Genomic DNA, 24,261 nt, shown 5'->3' on the forward strand with positions numbered 1-24,261 from the left:
AAAATTGTTCATGTATGTCTCTATCAAGAACAGTTTAGGAAACAAAAAGGTTTTCCTAGATGATATGGGCACAGGATAAGGAGAAACCAGATGCTGTTTCTTGACTTTTATTTAATAAATGATCCCAGTCTTCTCTTGCCTAACTGAACTCGAGACAAAACTGTGTGATCTAATGATAGCTCATGAATCTGTGACAGGGAACGCATCGCAGTGCCCAAATTATAACTCGAATTATAAACTAGCCAATCATGATGGAGTCATTTTCTCTGCACGGTGAGTCATCTAATTTACAGCATGAGAAAGCAATGACAATTTATCTTCTAATTTTATTTGTGATGCTTAACAATGTTATAGAGCATGTAAGTGTTTTCTCTCAGTGCTAAATTTAAAATCGATATAAATCAGATGTATTTGAATTACATAGCTTTTTGAAATAGGAAAAAATAGGACAGCTTTTATTTGCACTGCTCATACTATGACAAATATTTCTTTATATAAGTAAGTCAAAATGTGAGAAGTGAATTATTTTCAATTTTAGCATATTATCCTCATACATCAATATATAAAACATGACTTATGTCTCAAAATAAAATAGAACATGCATAAATGTAATGCATAAGTGTATTACAAGAGAATATTGCATTTGATTTTTCATAGTGAGTTTTTTTTTTAAATAGATGCAAGGAATATACCATTCTAAATAAGCTCCACTAAGTCCCACTCTTGGCCTGTCAATTCTTTCCTCCAACTCACACTTCATAAATTATTAAAAATATTTTAAAATGTAAACTGATTACTGCTACTACCCTGACTATACACACACTGAACACATAAAAGTACACACCACACTTTCTTTTCCCCCTGAATATAGGGTTTTTATTTGTCGTTATCCCCTTTCCAGTGCTGTACATCCACCTTGATCCTCATGATGAAGAAAAGAAACTCAGTTCTTTGCAAATTACAAACACTTCCAACTCCAGTGTGCACCCGATTAAGTTTTATTAATCATTCCTCTTGCTATAGAATACCCATTTTGCTCTTCTATTTTTTTAATACCAAATTTGAAATACCTCATTGCAAAGGATGACCTCATCACTCATTAAATTTTCCACATATGAAGCTACATTATTCCCTCATAAATCTCTGACTTTTGTTACAGGAGGTGCTAGAACATTCCCTTTTGTCACTAAACAGGAATCGTAAAAACTAAACATCTTTAATTCAATATTACTTTCTTGGAACATTGGATCATATTTTTACTTACTATACAAAATTTTGTAAAAATAGTTGGCAGAATGAATGAAGAAAACCTCCTTTTTTGAATATATCCTTTAGTTTCTCATCCTTTGTGCCCTTTTTAAATTTTTAAATTTTATTAATTTATTCAGATTACTACTCAATTGTTATCCCATCACTTGTGTCATTCCGTTCCTCCCTCCCTCCCACTTTCACCCTATTCCCCTCCACTAGATATAAGACCGAGGGGGACCTCCTCCCCCACTATATGGTTATAGGCTATCAAGTCTCATCTTGGTAGCCTGCTTATTCTTTCTTTGAGTGCCATCTTGTTTCTAGAATTTTACACATGAGTTACCTTGTATTTATGTTATTTACACCCTTTCTTTTCCCGCTTGCTAAACACTTCCTTTCCTTTCACATTCATGACCTTTTCTTCTATAATTATTAATGTGTGTGTGTGTGTGTGTGTGTGTGTGTGTGTGTGTGTGTGTGTGTGTGTGTGTCTGAATCCAGTTAGTGCTGTGCACATGTTTAGGCTGACCTTTTAGGATTGGGAAACCTGCCAGGAGAGTCATCTTTGGAAAAAAAGAATTCTCCCTCCCTCAGTGGCCGTTGACTTTCTGTAGCTCTTCATGCTCCTTTAACAGAAAGAAATTAGGTTATAAGTTCATGCATTAGTTCTGTGGTAACTCTAACAACAAAAATAGCAAAAAAAAAAAAAAAAAAAAAAAAAAAAAAAAAAAAGAAAAAAAGAAAAAGAAAAAGAAAAAAAAAAGAAAAAGAAAGACTGAGGCTTCATTTAAAAAACAAGGTTTTTTAGGTCATGGTTTCAGAGACAAAATGTCTAGAGGCTTCACCTACTGGAGGTCTTATTTCTGATACCCTCTGAGACATCACAAGGCAATCACATGACTAGTAAACCCCAGTTCATAAGTTTGTGTCTGTCTAGTCCTGGGTTTTCTTTAAAGTCATTAATATTCAACCGTAAAGGCACAATGCCAAGGCCTATATCTGTTAATCACAAACATTTGAGGAGAAAGATACACACCCAAACCATCACCATCATGGCCACATTAATTAAAGCAAGCAATTTTACAATTAAGGAAACTTTTTAAAATTCATATGCATGCGTCGCCTCATCCTATAGTGCAGTTCAAGAGGATAGCATCGAACATGGGCAAGATAAGGAATTCCATAGCTCAGAGATAGGGGATTTCCAAATAGGGAATTTGGGAGGCAAATAGGAAGGATTACAGAAGCAGAACAAGTCAGCCATAGCAATCTTTTGTGAAGCAAAAACATGGTTGCAAAGCAATTGGAACAAGGTAGTCATAGCACATTCTTCCATGATATTAGGTCTTATGCTAACTATGCAACAATAAGACACACCTCATTTTAGGTGTGGTTTTATGATAGAAATAAGTAATGCTTAATTTTTAGCTAATCGGGGGTCTAGAACATATAGCAAACTGTTCTAAACACTACCATGGCCTTATATAAACATTTTCTACATCTTAGAGTCAATAGACTAGAAAAGAAAAACATTGAAATCATTCACTGCTTCAAGTTCTACAAAAGAGAACATTATAATTCATCTGTATGTGATCTACTATTCCAAAGCATGTGTCCTAAATTACATTAAACCTGCTAAAGGATTATAATAGCATTTTTATTAGTATTTCCATTTTCCAATTATAAATGGACTCAACTTCCCCCATCTAGAGGAAGAATATCAAAAATCTTTAATTTTCTTTCCTTAAAATATAGTTTGTTAGATACTTTTCCCTCCTATTTCAAAATCCAAGTCATTCCAAGTTTTATCTTTTTGTTACCATTAACCATACAACTTAATATTTCTGTCATAGAACTAAATGAAAATAATAGACTTTCTCTTTCCTGAAATTTGTACAATTTTTGAAGCCATTATGGTTTAACGGAAAGACCAGAAACCATAGACCATTGGCTAAAAACCCTAAAACTGTATCCTGATTGACACCTGGAGGTCACTGTATAATATCATTGCATTTCAAATGTTTATACTCAAATTGAAATGATTCTTCCTAGAACTGTTTCAGTGAGCCTTAAAGAGTAAATCATGTTACTACACATCAACACTTAACCAAAATGTTAATGTTTCATAAAAGAAAATGGGTTTTGATCATACTCTATAGTAATAGTTAAGTTTTGAAATAGTAATAAGAGGACGCCTGTTTACATTCAGTTACATCTATATTGAGTATCTCTTTCTTACCATATAAGACACTGAAGGTACCTAAGCAACCAGAAAAAAAACCAATAAAACTTGTCAATGAATGACTGTTTATCCCATAGAGCTTAGTCTGCTGGGTGATTTCCCTTTTAAAATCCTGAACCAAAACATTATTAATGTAGCATTTATATAATTCCTAATTGTTTAATGATCCTTCTTGCTGCACGTAGCTCATTTTACATATGTGTAATAATATAAATTTATATGTAAAAATAAAAAATATAAAAACGAATTCAATGAAAATGAAGGTACAATGTATTTTTTTAAAAAATAAGGTTGAGTACCTTGTGTTCTAAGAAACTTCCCTAAGATAAGTCTCGTGCTTGACTTATGCAATCTTGTTTAAAGCTATGGACAGGAGTTCCACTCAATGCAAAAAGAGTACAATTAAGCATGGTCTTATGGAAAATAAGCATGCAGATTTCCTCTTTTTCAAAGGAGAGAGATTAGAAGCTTCTAAAAGACATATGTGGAGGGCTGGTCAAAGACAGGAGAAAAGGCAAATCTCACTGACTTAATAAATAAGGGTTTCTGTACCTGTTACAGAAAAGAACCTTGGTTGGGGTAAGTATTTAGAGTGGCAACCAGTGGATATCTTATTTTTTACATGACCAACAACTAAAGCAAAGCACCAGTCTTCCAACTTTATAACTCTGTGCATGACTACCCACCAAGTCAGAGGAGACTTGGCTCCCTTTGCAACTTTCATGTCATGAATTCTAGTGGCAACACTGTACTATTTTGTAAAGAGGAGGTATATTATTGTGTTATGTTACCAACACATTTTTATAATTTCTGTTTGACTGATGAGAGTATGTAATTCTATTTTTACTGAAGCCCATCTCCTTTTTTATGCACAGTATTAAAAGGAGGATTTCAACTTGAATCACAATCTTTGAGAGACAGTATATTTGTCAGTAAAATGTTAAAATGATAAAGACAGCATACTAAGTCTCAAAGCACAAAAATCTAATCATAATAGTGTGTTAAGTAAAAATCATTAACTTAAACTAAGTGCCCAATATTTAGAAATTCAAATGGACATTATTCAAAAAATTAAATAACTGCTACTATAAGAAATTTGTACATTAAAAAAGGATTAATCTTAAATGTTTTTCCTAAATGTATGTTTACATACCACATGAATGCCTTCTGCCCTCTCAGATAATAAGAATTCATAGAGTCCATTGGACACAGAATTTTAGATCGTTGTAAGCAACCATGTGGGGGCTGAGAGATGAACATAAGGAATTTAATTCAATATGTCATGTGTAAAGCTATATCCAATATTTTCTAAAAATTATGATGAGGTACTTCTCTATTAACTAAGTACATACTGATGGGGAAATGTCCATTTAATTTATAATGTCACTAAAACATGTATCTAAGAAAGATAGACCTATATTAATTATTAACCAATATTTTGCCTTCAGTTATTTACTTGCTATTTTCCCAATATGATAAAAAATAAAGCAATAGATACACCAGTTTAACAAAAATAACAACAACAATAAAAAGAAACCAATATTTTGCATATTATGTGTGGCCTATCTTGTTACATGCCACCAAACCTTAATAAGCCCCAGACCTTAGCACACCTGATGCCATGACAGAAGTACCTTCCAGGCCCTGGAATGCAGCACCTTGGCAGCAATATCAGTTAGAGTGAAAAGAAATACCTAATAACTCCAAGTCTATTGTTCTTGGAATGTCCCTAAAAGTCCTAATCTTGCTTTTTGGCTTCTGTAGTTGCACTTCTGGCTAACTGTTCTTGCTAGCCAAGGTGTGTCAACACAGAGTATAGGTTTTGTGCTTGAAAGTTTATTCCAAGATAGGCTCAGGACTACTCTGAGGCACAAACATCAAGAGAAGTAGTTAGCTGGCTCACAAAGACTTTTAATTGGTGTCACCCCGTGTTGTGGGTTGTTTTCTCCGGTGGATGGATACCTTAAAGCAATCTAATGAATCAAGATTCAAATAATTGAATGAGATTTACTTATCTCAGTATTGTCAAGAAACTATTAATTCAGATTAAAATAGACACTTTAAAGTATTATTTTCAAAAACAACATGAATTCATATTTAATGAATGCTTCTGTAGCTCCTTGTAGAAATATAACATAGATATAGAGCTCATTCACTAGAAGTGAAATGTAGCCTTTATTAGAATTCAATGAACTCTGATGTATCACAAAGTTATAATCCAATAAACTCCCATTGTTGTCTTCAGGAAGAACTTCTAGGAGAAAAACAGAAGTCAAATAGCATCTCTGATGCTATGCAGTATGAGGGTTAGCACATGATTCCAGACAACAGATGAGAAAAGTATGAAAACATCTGCTTTGAACTGCAGCAGCTATGTCTCCAATCTAGCTTAGCCAAATAGAAATAAGCATTTTCTTAATTAATCAGTCTGGAGAATAAATATCTATTAAGCTAATTTTGTCGTGAAGAAAAGGTCAGATTAATTAAGTCTGTTTATTTAGCTATATGGTATCCGTTCCAGGATTGTGGAAAAATAAGATGCATAAGGAATTGATCAATAAGTCACTGAGGTTTATACATAAGGAAGCAACTATAGGCTACAGGAAGTACTCTTGTTACTCTCCAGTGAGCTGTCCCCTTCAGTCTACTCACAAAGTTTTAAATAAGTTATTATTATTCAAAATGAAAAAGAGTGAGTCCTAGAGTAAAAGCTTTTATAAAGAAGGATTTCCAATAATAAAATTCCTTCAGAGTATTTCATGTTATAACCTAAGCATGCAAAAAATAATCTTTGATTTTTATATACTATTCTATAATATGTGCAGACATTAGGGATGTCCAGGCACTAGATCAATAAAGGTAAAAATGTGGAATTAGACTTATAAAGCCACTACTGTGCTCAGAAAAGAGGGAGAGACAGAACATGGAGGGATCAGAAATAAGGAAGAAAACAAAGGAAAGGGTATAGTGAAAAGGGAAAGAGAAAATGACAGAAGGAAAGGATAAAGGAGAGAATTAGAAAGAAAATTGAGATGGTAGAACATAGGAAGAGAGAAAAATTAAAAATAAGAATAGGAAGATAAAGAAAAGGAGAAAAGAAAGAACAGAAAGAGGAAGAGGAGGGAAGGTGGTGAAGCAATTAAGCAAAGAAAACCTATTTCATAGGGCTTTTCAATCTATGACACAGAGAAAATGAAACAAATAAATCTAATATGTTTAATATGTGAAAGAGTACCATTGCTTCCATGTTTGGGGCTCTAAATACTTTTAACTGGGTGAAAATATCTTTTCTTCATTTGTTATTGTTATCAGTGGCTGTTTTAGAGCCAGAAACTGACTATAGAATAATGACTAACAAGCAGGAAGTCATCAAGGAGTTGCCTAGAGACGATCACTCATAATAAGATAAACAAAAATGTTGAGCTGCTTCCAATGTCTATTCTATTTATCCTTCTGAATGAGAATTAAGCATCTTCCCTAGGGCCTCCTTGTTATTGAGCTTCTTTATGTCTGTGTATTGTAGTGTGGATATTCTATATTGTGTGGCTAATATCCACTTATGAGTATATACCACGTGTGTCTTTACCTTACTCAGGATGGTTGCTTCAGTCCCATTTATTTGCCTGCATATTTCAAGTTTTCTCTGTTTTAAATAGCTGAGTAGTACTCCATTGTGTAAATGTACCGGTTTCTTTATCCATTTTTCAGTTGAGGGACATCTAGGTTGTTTCCAGGTTTTGGCTATTACGAATAATACTGCTATGTACATAGTTGATCTGGGCCTGGAGGGAGGGACAGGGAACTTGAAGAGACTGATGCACCAACTAAGGACCATGCACGGTGAGGTCCTAGACCCCCTGGTCAGATGACATCAATAGGCAGCCTAGTCTTCTTGTGAGTCATAATATGAGGATTAGGGGCTACCTCTGACATGGATTCTGGTGCCCTTTATTGATCACTTCCCTCTGTCTGGGTAGCCTTGCCAGGTCACAGAGGAAGAGGATGCAGGCAGTCCAGACGATACTTGATAGGCTGGGGTCAGTTGACATGGGAGGAGGGATCCCTGTTTCAGAAGGCTAGGGGAGGGAGGAAGCAGGATGAGGAAAGGAGGATGGGGTCCGGAGAAGAGAAATGAGAGTACAATTGGCATGAAAATTGAGTAAATAAAAAAATAAACTTTTTTTAAGTTAAACTGAAATGTGTTTCCAATGAACACGCACATGAGGTCACCAATTTCATAGAAAGCTTTGATAAGTATGTGCTTCAGTGAAGTTTTCTTCAGGTGGGTAGAGGGAATTAGACATTTTTTAAGCCAATTGTTTTCATTAATTTATTCTTGTTACATCTCAATGGTTATCCCATCCCTTGTATCCTCCCATTCTTCCCTCCCTCCCATTTTCCCCTTATTCCCCTCCCCTATGACTGTTCCTGAGGGGGACGTCCTCTCCTTTATATGCTCATAGGGTATCAAGAGGAAGGATAGCAGGCTACCAAGAAGGGAATTAGACATTTGTATCTGGAGTTTGTACATATCTTTGCTTATGGGATGTCATTAGCAGAAATGGTACTGAGAAAGCCATCATCTTCACCTATCCAGAAGTGTCTGGATCTGGAAAGGAGCAATAAGATGAACGATAGCAAGAATGGCAGGAAACTAATTCCAGAAGACACTGGCTTGTATTACATTGAGAGGAAGAACCTCTTTAAATTCTGTGGTTTGTACTTACCATTGCTGCAATTTAGTGTTGAGTCTTTGTGGGGGTGGGGCATGGGTCTCACCAGAAACAACTGTCATGATTTTCAAATCCAATTCTTCCTTTGTGGTCTATGATTCATTGGGATATTAATTCCAAAGTTTTTTTTTTTTAAGAAAATCTTAAGGAAGGAGAAAAGTTAGTAGGAAGAACTATAGTGTTAGCTTATTTATCTGCTACAAATAACCTTGCTGTCTATTATATGGCAACTTGTAGTTTTAGATATTCTTTTCTCTCAGATAACACTTCTGGATCAGGAGGCACAGTCAAGCTAAACAAACAAACAAACAAACAAAAAACAAGTATTCCCAACCCAATCCCAGAGGCCACTGCTTGCTTAACACTTCTTCCTAATGTCACTTGTATGGGAAGTTATCCATGACTCTTAAGGAAGAAGAAAAATTCTTAATAAATAGGCCACCTCAGTGTGTAGACATAGGCTAACATCCAAGATACATAAATAACTTGAGGAATTCAACACCAACAAGACAAATAACCCAATTTAAAAAAAAGGAGTACAGAGCTAAACCACAAAATCTCATCAGAGAAATGTCTTCTAACCAAGAAGCACTTAATGAAATGTTCAATGTCCAAGGACACCAGGAAATTAAGTCAAAATGACTGAGATTTCATTTTTATTCCTGTCAGAATGGCTAAGATAAAAAAACCTCAAGTAAATACATATTTTGAGAAAGATGTGGAGCAAGTAAATTCCCCTCCATTGTTGGTGGGATTGAAAACTTGTACAACCATTTTGGAAATCAATCTGGTGGTTTTCATAAATATGGGAATAGTATACCTCAAGAGCCAGCTATACTACTCCTGGGAATATGCCCAAGAAATTATTCACCATCCCACAAGGACTCTTGCTCAACTATGTTCAGCACTTTTATTTTTAATAGCCAGAAACTGGAAACAACCTAGTTGTTTCCTCAACCAAAGAATGCATTAAAAAGAGGTATATTTACATAATGGAATATTACTTAGCTATTGAAAACAAAGATGTTATGAAATTTTCAGGCAAATGATTTTAACTAGAAAAGATTATCCTAAGTGAGGTAACCCAGACCCAGAAAGACAGACATAGTATGTACTACCTTATAAGTGATTTTTAGTAATAATGTACAGTATAATCTGCTACAACCCATATACTCAATGAAGCTAAGTAACAAGGAAGGGCCCAAAGTAGGATGCTTGAATCTTACTCAGAAGGGAACATAAATAGATATCTGAAGTCGATGGAGGGAGAGACAGTGGAGTGTGGAATGTATGGTGGATTAAGTGTGTGGGGCCAGAAGTTCCAACAAGGAAGCTGAGGCCCTCTGTGGCTGACATACCCATGAATTCATGGGATTTTTTATAACAATGGAGAACTCTAATACTCCTGCAATCACAGAGACAGACGATGATGAAAATAAGGGTGAAATGGGCGATGCTTCAGGGGAAGGTGTTGATGTGTGTAGTCAAGAAAAATCACAAGCTATGCCCGTTGCCCAAACAGAACTTCATAGGTATTGAGTTTCCAAATTTATTAAAAGGGCCACTGCTGATACACCAACAGCCTTGCCCTTAAAATGGATATTAACCAGACTTGTGTGACAACAGCATTGGCCCATAACAAAAGAGAAATTGCAGGCACTTCAAAAACTGGTGCAAGAGCAGTTGTTGTACTTATAAGGGCTCACCAAATAGAAGAGTCTACCAGCCCACAGAATTCCCCTGTGTTTGTTGTAAAAAGGAAAGCAGGAAAATGGAGGATGGTAATGTATATAAGAGCAATGAATAGAGTAATTCAACCAATAGGTCCTTTACAGCCTGGAATTTCTTACCTTTTTTGTTACCTAGGTCACAGCCCTCAATAATAATTGACTTAAAATACTGTTGTTTCACATTACCTTTGTATGAGCAGGATAGGGAAAGGTTTGATTTCTCAGTACCTACTCTGAACAGTAGTGATGCAATGAAGAAGGTACTTCCACAGGGAATGTTGAATAGTCCAATTTTATGTCAATACTTTGTGCAACCACCATCAGAAATAATTTGTAGGCAATTCCTCAGCCTACCATTACATGGATAATATTTTGTTGGGTGATTCTGATGCAGACACTTTAGAGAAAATGTTTAAGGATTCTGTCATGCTAGGGATTATAGGCTGCTCCAGAAAAAAAATACAAATAGGAGATTCAATTACCTATTTGGGCTATAAAATAACTCAACAAAAAATTCTACCACAAAAGGTACAGATCCGTAGAGACCTCTTGCAAACTCAACGATTTTCACAAATTGATGGGAGATATTACTGACTGAGGCCTGCAATTGAATTAGTTACTTATGAGTTAAGTAACTTGTTTCAAACATTGCAAGGGGATTCAGATTTAAACAATGCAAGGTGTCTAACTGCTGAAGCAGAAAAAGAGTTAAATCTGGCAGAACAAAGACTACAAGATGCATATGTAGATAGAATTTATCCTAAGCGTGATTGTATTTTTGACTTCATCTCTTAATCCTACAGGGCTCATTATAGGAAAGGAAGATAAAATCATGGAATGGATTTTCTTAGCACATAAACAAAGTAAAAAGTTGTATGTATACATAAAAATTATGAATTAATTATAAAAAGTAGAATAAGACTGCTTCAACTGTCAGGAACAGACACTGAGGGAAATTGTAGTGCCTCTTACCAATGCTGAGATTATATCATCATGGGTAATCAATGAAGATTGTCAAAGAGCTTGTAGTAACTACTTAGGATAAATTAATAACCGATACCCAAAAAGTAAATGTATACAGTTTATAAAAAGAACTAACAGAATACTTCCTTGTATTGTAAAGAGAGCACCCATTCTAGAGGCATCAACCTTCTATACTGATGCAAACAGGATGGGAATAGCAGGTTATAAGTCAGATAAAATGCTAAGATGATAAAAAGCCGATATACATAAATATAAAAATCAGATTTGTATGCAATCCTCATGGTGCTGTTAGATTTTCCTGAATCTCTTAATATAGTTACTGACTCTCAATATGCAGAAAGAGTTGTTTTGTAGATGGAAACTACTGAATTTATTCCTGATAACTAAGAATTGGCTTTGTTATTTATGGAATTGCAACAGGAAATCAGAAGTAGAAACTGTCCCTTGTGTATTCATTCACATACAGGTTTACCAGGTCCATTGGCACAAGGAAATGAGGAAATTGACCAATTACTAAAAGGAACTACGTTAGAAGCCTCAAATTTTCATGAAAAGTGTCACGTTAACAGTAACGGTTTAAAGAAAAAAAAATCTTTATTTCTTTGCAACAAGACAAAGACATAATTGAAATGTGTCCTACCTGTTCTTTGTATAACCAAACTCCATTGTTCACTGGAAGTACCCCTTAGGGGTACCAAAGGGAATGAAATCTGGCAGATGGATGTGTTTCACCTTGCAGAATTTGGAAAACAAAGGTACACACATCATATCATTTATCCATACTCAGGGTTTTCAATGGGCCACTGCTTTAAGTTCTGAAAAGGCTGCTTGTATAATTACACACTTATTGGAAATGATGGCAATTGTGGGAATACCTGCATAAATTAAGACTGACAATGCTCCTGCATATGTATTCAATAAGATGAAGTACTTTTTTTCATATTATAATATAAAGTACACTACTGGTATACCACACAGTTCTACAGGACAAGCATTTGGAGAAAGAGCAAATCATGCCTTAAAAGAGATGCTTATAAAACTAAAAGGAATGGTAAGGATTCCCAGGGACAGATTAAATAATGCTTTGTTGACTTTAAATTTTCTTAATGTTGGTGATGAAGGGACAACAACAGCTGAGTGACACTGGGTTATTGAAAAAATTGAGGAATGAGTACAACTAACATACTATAAGGATATGTTGAGAATGAAATAGAAACCTGCAATAGTTTTGAGATGGGAAGTGAGTGTGTTTATATAGCTACAGGGAGTGAAAAAGCATGGTTACTGCCAAAACATATATGGGTTAGGTCTGACCAGGAAGGAAATTCTATTACCTGAAACATGAATGTGTTCATATAGCAAAGTAATCTTAAGGGCTACCTGATCCTTGTGACATGTCATTCTTACATACAGCATGGATATTACAGTTCAAACAGATGTATAAATTTGATGTCTTCCACCTGCTCAAAAATAGGGCAGATGTTTATCATCAGAAAATTTGTACACCTTGCATATTTCATATATATGTAGAAATGTACCTATACTAATACTTTTAAAAGTTTGCTTATTTTCAGTGCAAGGAAAAAAAAAAACAGCTAATAATGAAGACAAAGCAGCTAAGTCAGGTGATTCAACCTAGAAGACTGCTTCAGCTGCTGTTTCCTCAAGAATTTGCATGCACATCAACTTTATAAGGGCTAACCCAAAAGATCAATCCCAAAAAGACTGGACAGAAACAGATACAGCTAGCTTTTCCAGCACTTGGCCAATATCTTATTTTTCTCAGGGTACCCAAAATTTTGTCCCCAGACAGCAAAAAGTAATCTTGAAAACATGACACCTCCATCCCTAATAGGTGGGGTGGGTGTTTTTGGTGGGTTACCAATGTTTGTCATTGTCTAGGTGGGGTTGGTTTTAAGAGAGTAAAGACTACGTTTAGGGATATCTTTCTTTCTCCCATCTATCCTTTTTCTCTCTGACCTTTCTATGCTATCTAGTGTTAGGGGAAAGGTTGCAAAAGGCAAGGATAAAAGGGAGCACTGTAAGATATAAAGTAGATTATTGGATCTATTAGCCTCAAATATTTTACAGTGGTATTACAGATCAATAGAAATTTAACATTATTTTGTTCAATTATTGTACATGTTGTAAGTTGATAACGTTTGTTTGACATTTCCTTAATGTATAGTTTTTATATAACTAAAATGTGATGTAAAGTTCTAGTCATATGAGAGCTAACTAGTACAAACTGTTCAGGATGGTTGGAGGTGAAAGTTAGTAGTTAGTCACTTATAAATCTTACTTGTAGTCTTGTAAGATACTAGTTTAGTTACAGAATACGCTTTATTTAGTTTCTTGCACATGTTTTCAAGGTTAAATAGATAGTGCATAGTTAAAAACAAGCAATTCTTGTCTATTTAGATAATCTGACATAGATAAGTTGAGCAATTGATAAGTAGATAGATACATAGAATAGATAGATAGATAAATATGCATTATAGTAAATAGGTAGATGGCCTTCAAACACTTCAGAGAACTACAGAATATGGCATTTAGCAATAAAGGGCTTTTCTGACTGAGAGACCCATCTTCTCCTGGCTGAACCTCCAATCAACTTCATTGACAATGATGGGGCATCCAAGAAACAAGTATGGCAGAATAGCCACTGGACCGAGGAACTGTTCTTATCTCTACTGTTAATAGTAGACTGACTGTCCAAACTGTGATCAAGCATGACACTGAGAAATTGGCTGTCCATCTTTCCAGAGACTAGGTGGGCCACTCTATCAAAATTCCTGCCTCACCAAACAGTTGGTCAGATACTTTGGGCTGGCAAGCAGAAGACTGGATGTGCCAACAATAGTGAAAAACCTATGGCTGTCCAGGAAGTCAACTCTCTCTGTCCTGTCTATTGTTTTGGATTTTGTTTTCCTGTACTTCCTACATATTAGATAATATTTGGTTCTTAAATCTCTGATGTGGTTGAAGACTAGATAGCCATAGTATTACTATACGCTTTATTTTAAGAGCTAAAAACATGTGTAGAGGTTGATAAATGTAAATTATAATAAAATGATTTAGGAAAATTTTGGACATTATGATAGGACTCAGTAGGATAGGATAGATAGTGGAGGAATTTTTCTAAGATTGTCAAATTCAAATGGACTGGTCCTTGTAAATGTAACTTTACTGTGTAATTCTCATAACCAATTTTGTTGTATATAGTGTATTTTATTTAATAGAAAAGAATTGATTATAGTTTATTTTCTTTAGTAGAAAGGAGGATATGTAGTAGATGTAAACATGTTTTTGTTTTGATTCCAAGTGTGGGGTATGTAATGGATGTAGGAGTCTATAGTGGTGACCCTAGCTGAGAATCCTAGCAGCAGGGGATATGAAGCCTGAAGTGGTCACTTCCTATAGCCTGGTAGCACTTCCAGTGGAGGGAGAGGGACACCAACTCACACACAACACCTTATACCCCTCCAAACAATGACAATCCCAACTTGAGTTGCATGCCATGAGAGAGAGCCCACAATTGACACTACTAATAACTTTCCACTATACTTGCAGACAGGAGGCTAATATAACAGTCATATGAGTCGCTTCACCCAGTAGCCGATTAAAACAGATGCAGAGACCCATAGCCAAACATTATGCATAGCTCAGGAATCTTATGGAAGAGGCAAAGGAAGGATTGAAAGAGAAAAAGATGAAGTACATCACAAGAAATCCTACAAAATAAACTAACCTGGACCCATAGGTGCTTACAGAGACTGAACTACCTACCAAAGAGCATCCTTGTGATGGATCTAGGCCTCTCGCACATATGTAACCTGTGCGCAGCTTTGAGGGAACTCTAAGGGAACTCTAACAGCAGTAGCAGGGGCTGTCTTTAACTCTGTTGCCTGCCTTTGGATTTTTTCCCCTTAACTGGACCTCCTTGTCTTGCCTCCATAGATGTGCCCACTCCTCCATTATGAGCTAAAGAAGGTTGCCTTCTGTGAAAAAGAAGGCAGGGAATAGGGGAAGGGGAAGGAAGATGAGATGGAGGTCCTGGGAGGAGAGGAGGGAGGGGGAGTTCTGAGTAGGATGTAAAATTAATTAATTAGTTAATTAATTAATTAATTAATTAATTAATGAAAAAATCAAACAAAGCCCCAAAGAGACATCCAATTAGAAGGAGACAAGTTAGAAGGAGGGGTTTTAGCAGAAGAAGGAAAAGGGAAAGATAGGTTAGCGGAAAGTGCAGAAAACCAAATTTCGGCATATCCAGGTTTAAAGTTCTTGGGGAAAAAAAAAAACCTCAACATGAAAAACATTTAGGTATAATTTGTCACATTGCCCCCCAGAAAAATTACAGTGGAATTCTCTCTAGTGGTGTATAAATCACCAGGAAACGATCTTTTGAATATTGCCATCATAATATACAGAAACTTTTTTCATGAAAGGCACAGAAAAGTTTGAAGCTTGTCTTTCTGGGACATCCATGGACATGGGATCTGGATTTTGAAGATTGAAAAGAACATTCTTCCACCTGAGTGATAATCTGAGCTGTTCTCTAGTAAGTAAAGTAGCTTCCTTATAAAAGGCATTATGTGAGATTCTGAGGATAAAAAATTGCATGAAATGCCCTGTACTCGAATGAACAGATGATTCTAGCATAACTGAGTCTAATCATGAAAGAAGTATTAAAGGATAGGTGTAGATATAACTCAGACCTGTACACACACAGGATGCATAGAAATTAAGAGGGATTTTCTGAATGACATAGCATCTGAGACTATCTTTATACAGACTAATAATTTCCATGAAGAAAGAGGGAATTTCACAGGAATCACATGTTCAAGGCCTCAACAACAAATATTATACATTCAGGGATCTAGGAATCCAAAACCAGGAATCTACACTCAGAATTACACTCAGAACTTCTGCACTCTGCAATGAGTGCCTGTATTTCAACCCACAGTATGGTAACCATCGATGAATCATTTGCTCCAATGGCTTGTGGAAGACCACAGACACCACAAGACTTCCAAAGACCAACCAGTCAGGGACCAAGCAAAAAGCAGCTTATCTTATGGGAACAGAGTCATGCTCTTACTAATGAAACCTCCTATGGTATCAGGTAGACCTGGCTTGTAATGCATAATTTGTGACAACTGTTGCCTCTTATGCCCTAACATACCAGCATGATATTTCAAGTGTTTTTGAGTTAAAATATCTGAAGTTTAAAAAAAATAGATAATTTTGACCATTAGAAAGGGGATGTGCTGAACTCATCTCTTATTAAAGACATATCTTTCACCATGATGAGCATGTGCCTATATTAACAGCATTTATTCAACTGTGAAGGCAGGGCCTCATAAACTACATCCTTTCTGTTAGGCCTAGTCTCTTAATACTAATCCACTGGGGATTTAAGTTTGCAACACATGAACTTTGGGGGAAACATTCAAATAGCACTTTGTAAAATTCATAACCAGTTGTAGGAAATGTTTGATTCTCCTAAGACTTCTAGTGTATTTCCACCCCTGTATATGCTCATAGGGTATCAAGTCTCTTCTCAGGAACTGTCATAGGGGAGGGGAATAAGGGGAAAATGGGAGGGAGGGAAGAATGGGAGGATACAACGGATGGGATAACCATTGAGATGTAACAAGAACATATTAATAAAATACTATATATCTTGGAAAAAAAGACTTCTAGTGTACTAGTCATATTTGCTCTGGGTTATGTCATTAATACTTCAGTTCAGTTTGATTTCCTTTGTGGTCTTGCAATGTCCATTTCATGTCATATGCTATTAAGAAAGAAGAAAGGCTAACATAGCCCGAAGTGATTATTTGGATATACACAGTCATCATGTCAAGTGGATATGAAGAGTCTCAGATCATCCTTCCCAACATTATAGGGCAGGAAAATTCACTATGATAGTAGCCGTATACCATGTGTCTAAGGAAGTATTCATCTACTCTTTGGAATATTTCACATGCAACGAAGAGGCTGTGATCAGTGTTACTTCAAAGCATCCTGAGTTACTGCAATTCTTAAGATCTATGCAGTGTATGTAGGAATGAGTTGGTAAATAAAGTTAGTAACTCCACAGTATCTAAACAAGTATCAGATATCCTAACAAAATTTCTCACTACCATTGGACTATGATATGAATTGGCCAGTAATGAGGAGAGAGAATTACATACATTTTCATTCACTATATGTGTCTATGGTAAATGCCATATGATAAAGCCTTGGCAAATAGCGATGTATCCATAGTAATAATATATCTTAGTGACTGTCTCCACTCAGTGAGATAAAATATGACCTGGACTTCACTTATTATCACATTGCTATAATCCAATGTATCAGAATATAGCAACATTATACTTACTAGGTATAAGTATCAAGTGTAGCTTGGGTTCCAAATATCTTAAAACACTGCAAAGTCCCTTGCCATATATGCAGTTATCCAATAAATTCCTCTTTGGCCCATTTCAGGAGGCATGTGGCTACCATCACCATATGCATTGACATAGTATTTCTTGGGCCCTGCTCTGAGAAACATGTCTTCACATTATCTTCCAGTTGAAAATGATTTCTTCAAAACAAGTTTATGAATTTCTGATAAAAGCATTGACCTCAGCATGCTGTGGACCTATATTTATTTCTGGTCATCCAGAATAAACAGTTTTCTCCTGAGATGATGAATGCTTTTTTCAAATACTAATCCATATTACAATGATTGTAATGTTTTATTCACCAATTTTTTATTATAAAGCATTACATTTTAGTCCTAGTTAGAAATTGCAATTATACTCATTGCTGGTTAAATTTTGACACGAGTTGTCTCAGAATGTAAGATACTTTTTATTCCTATCTGCCAATGGAATACCTCTTCTAATGCTGTCAAAGATACTCTCACTATTCTCTCTAGAGATTTGTTTAACAATTTAAAATGGTATAATGTTTAAGACCATTCAAAGAAGTAAACTGTTTGCTGGGCTTCCAACTTAATGGATCTCGCTACATACTAGCTTAAATCTCCTTTCCACAATTTGTTACTAAATTCAATATTGTGTGTATGTTCCTTAGACTACATGTTCTAAGAGAAATGTAACAACTCTGTCTTGAGATACCAGTCACAGTATTAAATTATTTATCCAAGAAAAAGACTTTCATATTGAAAACTACTCTCAACTAAGTATATATTTCCTGAACCTGATTCACTTAATTCCTTAGGGATTTCTTTCTGTGAAGAAACAGTGTGACTACCGTAACTCTTATAAAGGAAAGCACTTAATTGAAGCTGACTTATGGTTAGGAAGTTTTGCCTGCTTTTTGGACTCTTTTCTTCCTACTGAGTTACCTCCTCTAGCCATAATAGAAAGAGAGGTTCCTAGTCTTAAAACAATTTGATATGTCATATTTGGTTGACTTCCCTTGGAGACCTATGCTTTTCTGAAGGGAAATACAGAAGGAGTCAATGGTGCCCAGGGAGAGGGATGGGCAGAGGGGAAGGGACTGGGGGGGAGGAGAAGAGGGAAGGGAAACTGCAATCAGGATGTAATAAATGAGAGAAGAATTTAATAATAATAATAATAATAATAATAATAATAATAATAATAATAACAGCAGCAGCAGCAGCAGCAAAGCAACAACAACATCAATAATCATAACATGCCCCAAAGGTATAAAGTATAAACAAGGAGAATAATGAAAGTAGAGAAGTGAGTTGTATTAGAGTTTTCTGTTGGAATAAAGACAATATTCTTTTTCCATCAGCTGCTGGGTGAAACTTCTCAGAAGATAGTTATGGTAGGTTTCTGTTGGCAAACATAGTAGAGGATCATTTTTAGAGTCGGGAGTTGGCTTTCTCCCATGGGGTGGACCTCAATTGGGTGAGTCATTTGTTTGACATTCCCTCAGTCTCAATCTCTTCATCCCTATACTTCTCGTAGGCAGGACAAATTTTGAGTCAAAGGTTTTATAGGTGGGTTAGTGTCCCCTTCCCAGGGAGTTATGTCTGGCTACTGGAAGTGGCCAGTTCAGTCTCTATACTGCCTGCTGCTAGAGGTCTCAGATAGGGTCATCTCCATAGACTCCTGGGAACCTCATCTGCCCCAGAGATGCATGCACTCTGCACAGATTTCCATTCTTCTTCCACAGCTGATCCTCATGCCCTGTCTGCTTCCCTCCATCCCCTTTAGATGTGGGGTTCCAGTTCCCTTTCTGACACAGATTCAAGCATCCTCTCTTGGGCTCTCCTCGTTACATAGCTTCTTTGCATCTGTGGATTGTAGCACGGTTATTCTGTACTTCATGACTAATAACCACTTATAAATGACACATACTGTACATGTCTTTCCGGGTCTGGATTACCTCACTCAGAATGGTCCTTTCTAGTTCCATCCATTTGCCTGCAAATTACATGATGTCTTTGTTTTTAATAGATGAGTAGTATTTCATTGTGTAAATGTGCCACAATTTCTTTATTCATTCTTCAGGTTGAGTGACATCTAGGTTGCTTCCAGTTTTTAGCTATCACAAATCAAGCTGCTATGACCACAGCTGAACAAGTGACTCGTGTTATGGTGGAGCACAAACAATGGAGGAGTGTATGCCGAGACCTACAGCCACGCAATAGGACTCAGCTCCTGGAGTTATGTGGAAGAATTGGGGAGAGGACTGAAAGAGCCTTAAGGGTTAGGACAACCTACAGTGTGAGCTAACCTGGGCTCATAGGTGCTTATAGAGACTGAGCCACCAATCAGAGAGCATGAATAGGCTGGACCTAGGCCCCCTACACAAATGTAGCATGTGTGCAGCCTGATCATCATGTGGGTCCCCTAACAAGGGAAGAGTGAATAAAGTAACTGCGGCCCATTTGCTCAATGGAATACTACTCACACATAAAAACAAGGAAATCACGAAATTTATGGACAAATGGATGGAACCAGTAAAGCTCATCCTGAGTGTGATAATGATAATCTAGACCTAGAAAGACACACATGATATGTACTCACTTATAAGTGGATTTTTGCCATTTAGTACAGAATAAACATACTACAATGCATAGACCCAAAGAATAAAAGTTACAAGGAAGACCCAAGTTAGGATGCTTATATCTCATTGGGAAGGGGAAATAGAATAGACAGAAGTAGTGATTAAAGAGAGGAAACACGGTAGGAGAGGGAGTACAGAAAGAAATAAGGATCGAAATCAGACCTCAGAAATAAGGAAAGAGTGGGGCCAGGAGAACAGAAGGCCATTTCTTTTCATAGAATTTATTCTAATTATAATATTTTTCCTTTTCCTAGCCATCCAAGTTCCTTCTCGCTTACACTTTTTTCTGTATCTACACCATTCCTGTATCTCTTAAAAACAAAAAGGCATCTAAATAATAATAATAAAACAGAACAAAAATGAACCAGTTGGAATAGGGCAAAACAAACAAATAAGAAAAGGGGTCGAAGAGAAAGCATGGGCAACACAGACACAGAGACATACACATTTGAAATAAAAATCCCATAAGAACACAAAACTAGAAGCCATTATATATGCATGAAATACCTGTAAGGTTCAAAAGACCCCCCTGACACATTATAAGACAAAGAACCTCCAAAGATGCTATTGAATAAATTTTGTGTTAGCCATCTGCTGCAAGGAATTCGGCCTAGCCTTAAGAATAGTTTGTTTCCCCAGAGAGACTTCTATGGAGAAATTAAGTTTTCATTTCTAAGTACATATCAACTGGAGCTAACTTTCTGGGATAGGGATGGGGGCATTTGTCCATTTCTCTCAGTCTAGGACCACATTTGAAACAGACCTGTGCCTGTTCTGGGTAGAATCTCTATGAGTTCATTTGAGCATCAACACTGCTGTTCAGAAGACCATGTTTTCTTGATGTCCTCCATTCTCTCTGACTCTTATACTGTTTCTGCCTCCTCTTCTGCAGAGTCCGTTGTGCCTTTTGGGGAGGGATTTGATGGAGACATCCCATTTAGTGCTGAATGTTCCAAGGTCTGAGCTCTCACGTTGTTACTATACTGTTTCTTTTCTTTCCTTTTTTTTTTTTACTTTTAATTGTAATCTAGGTAAAAAAGAAAAATATATATGCAGTTCCCTAATATGTAGTTTCTTAGGTGAATCTCACTCTCATACCATCACACACAAATAATGATAAAAATAACTGACATTATAATAAAACTTTTCTAAGGATTATATGCTTTTCAAAATTCTTTTGCATTATTCTTTCATATATCTTGACCACTAATTACTGTCTTATTCCAGAAATACACCCTGGTGACAATTTAAAACACATAAATACTTTTTTAAATGTAATATATTTCTTCAGTATCTATTCATTTTTTTACTTGAATATGTTTCAGATAGACAATATTAACAAATCCCAAATAGAAATCCTTATTTTTCTTCATAAAGTCATTGACTAGAAGTTTTAATATTATTCTAAAACTCACCTATTGCTTATCTGACCTGGAAATGTCTCTTACTTGTCTCTTAAATATTAAGCTGTAGAATTTTCTAATTCTACTTTTCATTGAAAATTATTCATTTTTGTTCTCCCCACACATGTAGGAAAGTTGAGCTGTACTAGCAAATTGGAATTACGTACTATAATGTTGAATGCTTTGAGTTATTGTTGTTGATACTTTGTATGTCAAGAACAAAGCTGGAACTTAGTTTAGGGCAGAGAATACACAAACAGAACTAAAGGAATTATTAGCTATGTACACTTAGTTTCCAGGAACATTTGATATAATGTTTAAAGACCTCAGGATAAGATGCAGTAATAGGAATCATTTTCTTCAGTGGTAAACAGAGAGAAAAGTGTTGGAAGAAGCAGACAATTTTGAGTTAAACTCAATAAAACCTGCCATTCAAGTCAGTTTTTATACTGAGTAAAGGAAATGCTAGTGAAAGCAATCAAGGGCACTTTCATAAGTTCAAGGGCTACATACAGAACCGAGCCTCTAAAAAATCATTGCTTTATAGAATCTGAAGTTTTTGCTCTATAGAGACATTCTGTCTCTTAGTTAAGAAACATGACTGAAGTTACATGAGAGTGGAAATAAACATGTTCTGAGATTTACAAACTGTAAATTGTCTTAAGATATGTTCATTAACACAATATTTAAAGTCAGGGGAAAATCAGTAAATGCATTTTAATTATTTTTACATTTTCTTTCTTACATATAGTTACATAGAGGGAAACACCAAGAAAAATATAATTATAGAAATCCACTCTTACATTTGGAATATATAGTATGAGTCTACTTCATTGAGTTTGACTATACTCAACCTTTATTAGACATAGACTGTATGACTGTGAGGTCTGCCAGCTGTTCCCCATTAATTCAAAGAATAAATTACAGTGGTGATTTTGGAAATTTATGTAGGACTTATAAAATAGTGGAGCAGGAGGGAACAAAATTTTTCAAAAAATTTTCAACTTTGATTGTCTATTTCATCAATTTCTGGATGATTTATAATGAATTACGTGGAGTTTATATCACTCAGGAAGTTTACCTGGAAAAATTTAAGGAATTACAGTACACACCATACTGTCATGTTTTTTTTTTCTTGTTATTGACCATACTAATTTGCAAGCCTCTGGGTCCTGAACGACTTCCCACCATTCATCATAGACTTACTGAACTTAAGCTGCATCTGATACAGTAAAATTCTCTAACACATGCATAATTGAAGCACAGGCAACTTTTTCTGTAGAATATTATATATGTTCTAAATCTTCAACTAGTACCATAGAATAAATTTATTCAACACAATCAGACAAAAAATCTAATACAAACCAATATACAATTTCTACATAGAAATTTACCAATTTTAATTTACTGTTGTCTCTGGCATTAAGTTATCAGAACCTGATTTTATTGCATTTTTCAATTTATCCTTTCTTCCTCTCCATAGAAGCTAATATTTCCTTTGATATTTAACATTTTCAGTCAAGGAAACAGGATTGATTTTTCAGGTTTTAAGCCGAAGTTATTAACAATAGAACTTTTCTCTTGGTGGTAGGTAGCCTACAAACTAATGAACAGTGGGGCTCATCTGTGTACCTCTCTTCAGTAAGGGCTTAAACACTTAAAAGGCAGCCATGGAGCCCTGAATGCTAGCTCTCAAATCTCTAGTAAACAAGTGGAGATTGTTATCCTTCCTATTTTGCCAGCAGGGTTTCGTTTGCATTGTCTATTGAAATATATGTGTATATACAAAGGAAAAGAAGCACTTAGGTTTAATACTTGGTTGCTTAACAATATCTGGCCTGAGAGAGACTGCTGGGTAGTTACACTTAATTGCAAAGCAAATACAAATCATTTGATGTGCTCCAGCAATGCTGCCTGGTTTTTGAACATCTTCAGTTTTGTTTAACTGATATAAGCTATTATTTATTGACTGAGAAACAGGAAAAAATGAGGTGGATGTTTTTGTGTGGTAATGTTTACCCAGTGGTCAAACAAAACTGAACCAGGCCACCTAAACATAAGAGAGATTTGTATTTTTCCCAATGACTCTGCAGTAGAAGAGAAATAAGCTAAACTCTATTGAAGGAAAAAGGTGGGGAGATTTGGAGTACTGGGGCTTGCTGAGGGGGTGCAAAAGGAGAGGCATTGTGAGTAGGTGAGTGGGGCTTGGTGTGGAATGCTGCTGGCGATATGTGTTTGCTTGGCACTCCTTTCCCAAGCCAGGCTTTTCATCTTTTTCTTGACATTTTGAGACAGGCACCTTAACTGTCCTGTTTTCACTGAAGAGGATTATTTCTAGGTCCTTGAGTGTGATATGCCTGGGCTGTAAAAAAAAAAACATAAATCTCAAAGGAACACAGCAAGACTTGGCAGTCAGAAGACCTTTACGTAAGTATTTTCTGGAAACTGGGCCTGAGGCTCCTGTTAATGACTGAGTTAATCTACATGAAATTTCACTGAAGCTGAGGGTGATGTTAAGGCTTGTTGTTCACCGGGATGTAGACTATCACTTCTGAACCTCTCCATTCCTCCTTTCCATTTATTCAGAAATCCAACTTCTTACTCAGGTGTTAGTGGTGCAAGCCTTTAATCCCAGCACTTGGGAGGCTGAAGCAGACAGATCTTTGAGTCTGAGGGCAGTGTTATCTACAGAGGGAGTTCCTGGATAGCCAGGGCCAAACAAAGAAACCTTGCCACAAAAATAATAAAAATAAAAAAGCAGAGAAAACAAAAAGAGAAATATACTTCTACTTTGTGTATACATGCAGATTTATACTGCATGCACATATTCTGAGGAAGATTTAATGGTATCTTCT

At 35.9% G+C, this 24,261-nt stretch overlaps 1 long non-coding RNA gene across 1 annotated transcript in view; it reads right to left on the reverse strand.

The window, feature by feature from the left end:
- Nucleotides 1-24,261, reverse strand: part of LOC311581279 — a 36,978-nt gene that overhangs the window by 4,780 nt on the left and 7,937 nt on the right. The window contains exon 3 of the long non-coding RNA XR_014773733.1: nucleotides 1,781-1,877. This is a non-coding gene — a long non-coding RNA (uncharacterized lncRNA). The remainder of the gene's footprint in view (nucleotides 1-1,780; nucleotides 1,878-24,261) is intronic.

The sequence above is a fragment of the Acomys minous genome (genome assembly GCF_964271855.1).
Source record: "Acomys minous genome assembly, chromosome: 13".
Taxonomy (NCBI): Eukaryota; Metazoa; Chordata; class Mammalia; order Rodentia; family Muridae; genus Acomys; species Acomys minous.